The sequence below is a fragment of the Chiloscyllium punctatum genome, chromosome 45 (assembly GCF_047496795.1).
Source record: "Chiloscyllium punctatum isolate Juve2018m chromosome 45, sChiPun1.3, whole genome shotgun sequence".
Taxonomy (NCBI): Eukaryota; Metazoa; Chordata; class Chondrichthyes; order Orectolobiformes; family Hemiscylliidae; genus Chiloscyllium; species Chiloscyllium punctatum.
The window spans coordinates 23068462-23076252 of record NC_092783.1 but is presented as its reverse complement, the minus strand read 5'-3'; the positions used below and the strand labels follow the sequence as shown (position 1 = coordinate 23076252).

The window sequence follows — 7791 nt, the reverse complement described above, 5'->3', positions numbered from 1 at the left end:
GGCCAATCTTTTGCTTTTCATTACTGAGGATTCCATTCAGAGAATGGAACTCAAAATGTCTCAAAACCCCTCATCCTTTGTTCGAATCACACGACTCACATCCAGAGAGATTGGACGAGTGTTCTCAATAAACAAATTTGATAAGTCTCATTGCCATCTAACACAATTGCTGACCACCAACTGGATACAACATAACCATTAAAATAAAAGAATTAGTATGTATTCAAAAAAAATCTCAAAACAACATTTACAAAAATCCATTTATTGTAATTATTAATAAGGTGGCTAAAATTATAACATGTTACAGCACAGAAAAACACGTGTCCCAACCAGTTGCTATCCACTCGAGCCTTCTCCCACTTTATATTATCTGAACATGTTATTGTTACTGTTTATTCCCTTCTCCCCACAATCCTGTCTCACTTCTTCGAAAATGCATCTTTACTATAAATTTCAATCGGTCTCAGGTAGTGAGTTTCATGTTCTGACCAACCTGTGGAAAGTTACTTCTGAATTCCCTCATGGCCTCTCGTTATGCTTTTCTCCACAATTGGATATATTCCAGTTGGATTCACTCTGTCAAATCCTTTCACAATTTTAAAAGTCTCTTCTAGTTTTCAAGAAAATAGAGACCTTGAAATGTGTGCATTCCTGGTATCACCCTTGCAACATCTTTCCTGAACCCTTGCCTTTCGCTCTACCACCTTTTGATGACATAATGACCAGAACTATAAGTATGGCCTAACTAAGATTACAATCTCCCTACTTTTTGATTCTATTCTTCTACAATTAAAACCTATTGCTAAATTTGCTATCTTTGATGCCCTTCCTCACCTACAACACAACCTTTAATGATTTATTTAGTTGCACTCCAAGATTTTGATGTTCTGAGTGACAAATGAATTAAACCCTCTTCCTGCCAAATGGACAATCTCACATTTACCTGCGTTGAACTTTATTTCATGATTATTTGCCCACAATGCAAGTTGATTAATGTCCTCCTGTATTTTGTTGCAGACATCGCTTCATATTGACCATGACTCCCCCCTCACCCATAAATTTGTCATCCAAACATTTGGAAATTGTGTTTTATTTTATCCCAATGTCCAAATCAATAATATACATTTTGAACATCAATGCTCTCAACACTAACCTTTGTGGAATGCCACTTACTACCTTCTGCCACTCTGAATAGCCACCATTACTTTCATTCTCTGTTCTACTCATGAGGTCAGCCAGTAATCCATTCTGCCAAATATTCTCTTGACTTCACAGACCTTGACTGTTTTGATTAGTTAATGAAAGGGAACTTTAATATTGGAGAAGTTTCAGAGAGACAGGATTTATGATTACTAGGAAAATCATGGTTTGATTAGAGATAGTCAGCGTGGCTTTGTAAGGGGCAGGTCATGCCTCACAAACCTTATTGAATTCCTTGAGGATGTGACAAAATGTGTTGATGAAGGTAGAGCAGTGGATGTGATGTACGTAGATTTTAGCAAGGCATTTGATAATGCTCCCCATGGTAGGCTCATACAGAAAGTAAGGAAACATGGAATATACAGAAATCTGTCTGTCTGGATACAAAATTGGCTGGCCCATAGAAGACAGAGGGTGGTGGTAGAAAGTATTCAGCCTGAAGCTCGGTGACCAGTAGTGTTCTGCAAGGATCAATTCTGGGACCTCTGCTCTTTGTGATTTTTATAAATGATTTGAATGAGCAAGTGTAAGGGTGGGTTAGTAAGTTTGCCGATGACACGAAGGTTGGGAGAGTTGTGGATAGTGTGGAGAGCTGTTGTAGGTTGCAATGGGAAATTGACAGGATGCAGAACTGTGCTGAGAAGTGGCAGATGGAGTTCAACCTGTAAAAGTGGGAAGTGATTCGCTTTGGAAGATTGAATTTGAATGCAGAATACAAGGTTAAAGGCAGAACTCTTGGCAGGGTACAGGAACAAAGGAATCTGGGAGGCCATCTCCATAGATCCCTGAAGGTTGGCACCCAGGTTGATAGGGTTGTTAAGAGGGCGCATGGTGTGTTGGCTTTCATTAGCAGTAGGATTGAGTTTAAGAGCCGCGAGGTTATGCTGCAGCTCTACAGAGTCCTGGTTAGACCACACATGGAATATTGTATTCAGTTCTAGTTGCCTCATCATAGGAAACATGAGAAAGCTTTAGAAAGAGTGTACAGAAGATATACCAGGATGCTGCTTAGACTGGACAACATCTCTTACGAAGAAAGGTTGAGGAAGCGAGGGTTTTTCTCATTGGAGCGAAGAAGGATGAGAGGTGACTTGATAGAGGTGTACAAGTTGTTAAAGGCATAGGTAGAGTGGATAGCCAGGGACTTTTTCAATGATGAAGGGACATAATTTTAAGGCAACTGGAGAAAGATTTAGTGGAGATGTCAGAGGAAGGTTCTTTACTCCAATTGGTGGGGCGGTTAAATGCACTGGAACTAGATTCAAATACATTGTGGATGTTTAAGTGTCTCATGGATAGACACATGGAAGTTAATACAATGAAGGGAATGCAGGTTAGTCTGACTTTAGAATAGGATAAAATGCTGGCACAATATCAAAGGCCGAAGGATCTCTACTGTGCTGTACTCTTCTACGTTCAATGAAGTGGTGTCTTCCAATTTATCTACAAATATTACAAATGGGTTATATAATAGCTCAGTAAACCCAAATTATTGAGCTAGTGAGGCATCAGAGATGACAGCACATTCACGGCTTATTTGCTCTAGCAAAGATAGCCTGAAAGGGTTTCCCTTGATCTTGTTTGTGCTCCATACACACGTCAACAAATCCCGTGTCACGGAGAGTAGCCATGTATGGTTCAGGTGGCCATTTTGTATTCTTCAACAATCCAGCAGCAACAATCTTCCTTAGAACTTCCAGGCTTAAGGTGGTGACCATCAGTCCCCCTGTCAAATAAAGGATAAATACTCAATTTTCTGATAGGTTGTTTCTTGGAATTTAGGTGAAGAAGAATCTCAATATCAAGACCTTCTAGTGAAAAAGCAACCACACCTGTGGAATCAAAATGCTATGGATTTTCCTAACTCACCTGGGCTTTTGTTTCCTGACCATCAAAAGTGGATGTGCCCTGAAACAAGGAGGGCCAATCAGAAGGCTTCCAGCAAGGGAGGTGCAGCAGGTTGTAAGGGAAGGTAAGCAAAAGAGAGAGGGATTTAATATGGAGATTCCTCTCTGCAAATGGGTCAAAATCTGATGAAAAAAAGATTCAGCAAACAGGCCACCAGTAATGAGTAGAAGATGGGGGAGGTTGGAGTCTCCTTCCAAGATGGCTCATGGCTGCTCCTGTACTCAGGGAGTAGGGGGAAGTTTCTGGGAGAGACCATCCTGGATTGCTGACCCATCGGATGACCACCTCCAGGCACCTAAACTGACTCCTGCTAGAAAGTTGCTTCCTTGAACTGGCTACTGTTAATGAGCTACCCACATGTGAAAGAGTGGCCCAGAGGCTGAATTGGCATGTCAGCCAGTAAGATACTTTATAGCTATTGCCCTCATTCCCTCTGGGGTGGTGGGGTGGGGAGCAAATATTCTGCCCTCTGGCTTGATTATTAAACTCTGGAAGAATCAGGATTGTGATCAGAAGGGTGTGGGATGTTGGGGGTGGGGAAGTACTGGCCTTTGGGTATGTGCCACCTGTTGTCCCTCCCTACCAGCTCATTGGAATAAGTTCCCTATACATGTGCACGCTGACACCTCAGAATTCAGGAGATTTCAATAAGTCAAGCAGCTTTCAACAGATTGCTACTGGTTCAGAAACCTGAGACGTTCCTTCAGTGGAACGCGGTATTTCAGCTCACAGTTTTAAATGACGATCATGGGTCAGCTTCTGGCAATCTGCATTCAGAAACTGGAAGATCTCTGGGTAGGAGATTCCAATTACCACCAAAAAAGGAGACCCTTGAGCTTTTTGGCACATTGCCACCCAGTAACTAAATGTTATCTCCTCAGTCAGGCAGACTTGGAAATAATTCCTACTAATTACACCAACTTCCAGCTGCATGTGTTATGAAGAAGTTATGAAAAATCGAGTGAGAGTAGATTCAAAGTATTCAAAATCACAATGGGTCTGGTCAGAGTAAACAGGGAGAAAAAGGTTTCCATTTGTGAAAAGATCGAGAATGATAGGGCAACAATTGAAAGCAGTTGGCAAAAGAAGCAAAAATGACACTAGTGTAAACATTTTCCATACAACAAGGAGTTAGGGTCTGGGTCAGAGTCTGAGAGTGCAGTGGACTTATACCAAGGCGTTCAAAACAAAAATGAGACAGTCACTGGAAAGGTAGAGTGTGCAGGGTTAAAGGGACAAGGCAAGAGAGGAGCACAAAATAAAATGTTCATTTTGAGGGTGAGTGGAATGGGCTGAATAGCCTCCTATTGTGCTGTAATAATTCTGAGAAGTCCCGACATTTGCTTTAACCAGGTATCACCTGAACAGGTTGTCTTGGAAGCATGTTGTTCAAAAAACAAGAAAGCTGCAGGGAGTGCTGCCAGGGCTGCACAGTTTACAGCACATTGGTCTGAATATTCCCGAGAGTGGCACCCACTGTCAGGATTTTCTCTTCCATTAATACTGTGCTCTGGATTTCTAGCTGGGAATTCTGATCCCAGCTCCACAGATAGGGAAGGCGTAGCTGAAATGAACACAGTACCCCCCACCCTATAGGGCGGGATAGTCAAGGAAGGAGTCAAACCATGTCCCATTTTTCTGCAGTCAGTTGCTATGGTCTGAGTCTGGGTTTAATCCCTGCAAAGTCTGAGGATACCACGAAGGATACTCCTCTCATTCCCTATCCTCCCCGAGGCATAGTGACCCTTAGGTTAAATTACCATCAGCTATCTTGGACTAGAGTGACTTCTGAGAATTAAGTATCCAGCTTTGAGAGCTGCTGTTAAAGGGTTAAGTATGTGAGATGAATTGAAGGTGAGGTTGGCAGTTGAGATTTGTGAATCCAATACAAAGAGCTATGCAGTAAATTCACCAATCTTCCTACCAAAACATGCAGCTGCGACAGATTAGGCAAAAATAACAGCTGTATTCAAAAGATGTTGAGTAGATAATACAATTGGCAACTATGGAAGATTCAAGAAAGAATTGGAAAAGAACACTCAGAGAAACAGAAAAAGGAGAAAGTGTAAAGGCTACATCTTCTTATTTCCTTTAGTTTTGGACACTGGACTAAAAATGAAGGTTGTCTGTGCAGCATGTACCTCAAAAACAAGAAAGCTGTAATAAGTACAGCCAGGACTCTACAATTAACTTTAATATGGAAGAGTCAGGGAGGAATTGGAAAAGAATACAGATAGAGAGACCTAAACAGGGGGGAAATTAAATTGCGCAAAGACCCTATCCTATTATTTCCTTTAATTTTGGACTCTAGACTAAAAAGGAAGATCCTACTTTAAAGAAGACAGTTGTGACAAAGCTGATCCTTTCACAAGGTTATGCTGTCGCTGGCTTTTTTATTCCCCAGAGAAGCCGTAAAAGCAGCAATTCCAAAAGGTCTGGTTTTAACTACTTGAGAATGCTTTCAATCTTTTGAAAATAAACTTATCTCCAATGAAAGGGAAGTGGTCAGTTCTCCCAGCTCAGCTTTTCTCTGCTTTGATTTGGTTTTAGCAGCCTGGCTGTTCGCTGAAAGCAGTCAGTCAGTTTTGCAGCTGCTGGTCCAAGTAATAACTACATGGAAGGTGTTCCAAGCTGAATCTCTCTCTCCTATAAGGCAGTGTTTGATTTTACATTTTTTGCCCACGAGTGTTTATAGGGATTGCTTGGAGTATTTGAAATTGCGTCATTAAGTTGGGATAATCTGTTGAGTTTTCGGATAGACTAAGTTCTTCTGTATTCAGTCTCTTTTGTTTGTGTTTCATTTGGTAATCTTGCAAATAAATTATTTTGTTTAAAACTAAGTGGTTGGGCCAGTTGCATCACTCCTGGAATATCCACTTTACACCTGCTTAAAACAACTCGCAAATTTCGGGTCCAGGCTACTTTCTTGAAATGTTTTGAGGGGGTCCGGCCTAGTCCAGAACACGGTACAAAGAGATGGTTTAAAAAATCCAGTTTTCTGAAATACACTGTGTATTCCACATGATGTTGGAACATTGAGAGCTAAAGCAGACATCACAGAGCAAATGAGTTCTGAACAAAAGCAAACTTTCTTGACAACGATACCCTGATTGGCTCCTAACCAGGTAACCATGCCGTGTGTGGGGAACAGAACCACCTGGCCAGCAAAGAGAAATCATCAAAAAAATCACACGGTCTCTCTCACCTGCGTGAAGGTAATAGAAAGTTCCGAATAATAGCTAGCGGCTTCCATATACCTTTATGTGTGAATCCCCTGTTAAAGAAGGAATAAAATATCTTCAAAAACAGTGAAAGGACAAATTCCAGGAATAGTGGGGTTTGATTTCCAGCAAACTACCCCGGTCAGTCATGACAATGGGCACAGGCATTACAGGCTGAGGTCTTCCTTCTCTAAGTATTGTTGATACTGTACTATTGACTGATTCTATAATTATTGGACTTGTCTTGGACTTTTAAAACATCTTCAGCCTCTCTCGGAAAATCTGGCTGCTGGTCAAAGTGGTGAGGGGGTGATCTCGATGGAAAGAGGGGTGTTGTAGAAGAGTCACTATAAATAATCCTTCTGTCCCTGATTGTTCTACTCAAAGCACACAAGTGGTCAGGGCCATGTTTAGCTCTTGTAGTCTCTCTTTAAGTAAATCAGCATTTGACTACCAGGCTAATCAGTGACATGTCAATCAGGGAGATGAGTTGATATGTGACCCCACCATTTCATCCTGACTGCACCACTTCCCTGGAGGTTTAGGATTTTTCAGAATTAACCAGCTCAATACTCTACCTGGTTTCATAACTCGGTAAATGTCTCTGCATCCAGATTGCAGATCAGGCCAGAAGTAATAACAGTTGCAGTGAAATACTCTGTCCACCACGTTGTCTTCCAGAGGGATATGTTCCACACTGCCATGAAACAATGTCACCTTCCCGGTCTGAATATCAGGCTACAACCTCCTGCTGGCTACACGGTACATGTATTCAGAGTAATCCAGCCCAGAGAGTTTACCCTTCGGCAGTGTAAGGCGTTTAGCAGCTTCCTGCAGACCGAGCCCTGGTCCAAAGCCTAGTTCCAGCACCACACTCTCAGGCTGAATGTCACACAGTTTGACAGCATTCACCTCCAACAATCTATTCCTCCTCTCGAAGAACTTTTTCACCATCCATCCCCAGGGGCCCTGCGTTGGTTTGCTCAGTTGTTTGGTGAGGTGATCGAACAGCATTGCTGCTGCTCACAGAGCTGCGAAAAGTTCCCCTTCCTGTTACACAACATGGAACCTCAGCCTTGCTGGATGATTGACAGCTTGGATGACGATACACTGTTATCCCAGCATCAGTTTACAAACAGACTGAGCCAGTCAGCTGGGCTGAGAGTGTGTACGTTAAGCTGTTGTTGTTCAGTGACAGTGCTGAGCAAACAGACTGAAAGCAGCCAGAGCATAGCGAGACTCAGAGAAAGGGGGAGAATGTTCTGAACAGTTCTGCTCCAACTCCTGGGCAGCTCAATATCTCTGTTAGACACATTGCTCTCAATTGGCGAAAGTGAGTACTGCAGATGCTGGAGATTAGAGTCAAGAGTGTGGTGCTGGAAAAGCACAGCAGGTCAGGCAGCATCCGAGGAGCAGGAAAGTCGATGTTTCGGGCAAAAGCACCATACTCTTGATTCGCATT

The 7791-nt window shown here is 42.3% G+C and overlaps 1 pseudogene; it reads right to left on the bottom strand.

Annotated features, from left to right (window-relative positions):
• Nucleotides 1–264: 264 nt before the first annotated feature.
• On the bottom strand, nt 265–7490 carry LOC140467225 (uncharacterized methyltransferase YdaC-like; annotated as a pseudogene).
• Nucleotides 7491–7791: the final 301 nt, after the last annotated feature.